Source organism: Arachis hypogaea, chromosome 16 (assembly GCF_003086295.3).
Source record: "Arachis hypogaea cultivar Tifrunner chromosome 16, arahy.Tifrunner.gnm2.J5K5, whole genome shotgun sequence".
Lineage (NCBI taxonomy): Eukaryota > Viridiplantae > Streptophyta > Magnoliopsida > Fabales > Fabaceae > Arachis > Arachis hypogaea.
In genome coordinates this window covers 5,060,622-5,062,259 of record NC_092051.1, presented here as the reverse complement: position 1 = coordinate 5,062,259, position 1,638 = coordinate 5,060,622, and the positions used below count along the sequence as shown (strand labels likewise).

At 44.9% G+C, this 1,638-nt stretch overlaps 1 non-coding gene across 1 annotated transcript; it reads left to right on the top strand.

Annotated features, from left to right (window-relative positions):
• Positions 1 to 1,031: 1,031 nt before the first annotated feature.
• On the top strand, positions 1,032 to 1,138 carry LOC112761293 (small nucleolar RNA R71). Its single transcript, XR_003181694.1, has one exon. It is a non-coding gene; the product is annotated as a small nucleolar RNA R71 (small nucleolar RNA).
• Positions 1,139 to 1,638: the final 500 nt, after the last annotated feature.

Below are 1,638 nucleotides of genomic sequence, written 5' to 3'. Positions count from 1 at the left end.
CATTGAGTAATTGGGGGAACGGTGCATAGAGTCTTATCAGCTCCTTTTGTGAAATTTTGGGTTCTGGGTGATCCTCTTCCTGTTTCTCTGCTGATGTCTCTCTAAGTTGTTCTAATGGCTTGTTTTGCTCTTCCTCAGTCTTCTCATCACTTGTAGTGACCATCTTGCAATTCTCCCATCTTACTTTCTTTGCTTCACCTCTCAGGTTTTTCTCTGTGTCACTTGGGAAGCTATCAGTAGGTTTGGGAATCTTCTCAGATAAGTATCCTACTTGAAATTCCAACTTCTTGATGGTGTCTCCCTGGTTCTTGATATTGGCTCGCACCTCCTCTTTGAACACCTTGTTGTTTTGGATTTCTTTGCATATGCCTTCAGGTAGATTCTCAATCCTTGAGAGTCTGTCATCAGATGATGGTGAGTTGGGATTCGAGGTGGAAGGATGAGAATAGTTATTTTGGTTTTGGTATGGATGTGGAGAGGTGTTGTTAGGGTGGTGTTGATATGATCTCTGTGTGGAATGTTGGTGGAATGCATTGTTGTTGTGGTTGTGTCGTCTCTGATCCTAGCCTTGATCTCGTTGATTTCCCCACCCAAAGTTTAGGTGGTTCCTCCATCCAGGGTTGTAGGTCTTGGAGTATGGATCATGGTTCTGCCTGGGTGAGTTTCCAATGTAGTCGGCTTGTTCATGCTCACTTTCTGCTTCTGCATTCTCTCCTTCTTGAGTTGTTGATGATGTGGTGATTGCTGCTACTTGGTTCCTCTCCATCTTCTTGGTGAGGTTAGCCAGCTGCTTAGTAATGAGCTTATTTTGGGCCAGCAGAGCATCTACATTGTTTAGCTCCATCACTCCTCTAGTGTTCCCTCTTTCGGAAGCATAGAAGTAGTCATTCTCTGCTACAGTTTCAATGACATCTATGGCCACCTCAATGGTCTTCTTCTTGTTCAGAGATCCCCCGGATGAATGGTCTACTGCCTTCTTTGACTCATAAGAGAGCCCTTCATAGAAAATGTGTAGCTGCACCCATTCATTGAACATATCTGGTGGACACCTCCTTGTCAGGTCCTTAAACCTCTCCCATGCTTCATATAGGGTCTCACCATCCTGCTGCCTGAATGTCTGTACCTCAGCTCTCAACCTGTTGATCCTTTGAGGTGGATAGAATCTTGCCAAGAACTTATTCACCACATCTTCCCAGGTTGTTAAGCTCTCCTTCGGGAAGGACTCTAGCCATTTAGATGCCTTGTCCTTGAGCGAGAAGGGAAACAGAAATAGTCTATAGGTGTCAGGATGAACACCATTGGACTTCACAGTGTCGCATATCCTCAGGAAGGTGGTTAGATGTTGATTGGGGTCTTCTTGGACACCTCCTCCGAATGAACAATTGTTCTGAACAAGGGTGATGAGATGTGGCTTTAGTTCAAAATTGTTGGCATGTATGGTTGGCTTTTGGATGCTACTCCCACAATTTCCTGGGTTTGGGTTGATGTAAGAGCCTAGAACTCTTCTCTCTTGCCCAGCATGATTTGCTAGACCCTCTCTGCCATAGTTGTGAGCCTCTTCTTCATGATGGTTCTCCATGTTTTCCTCCATGTCTGGTTCAAAGTACTCTTACTCTTCCTCAGCACCCACTACTCTCT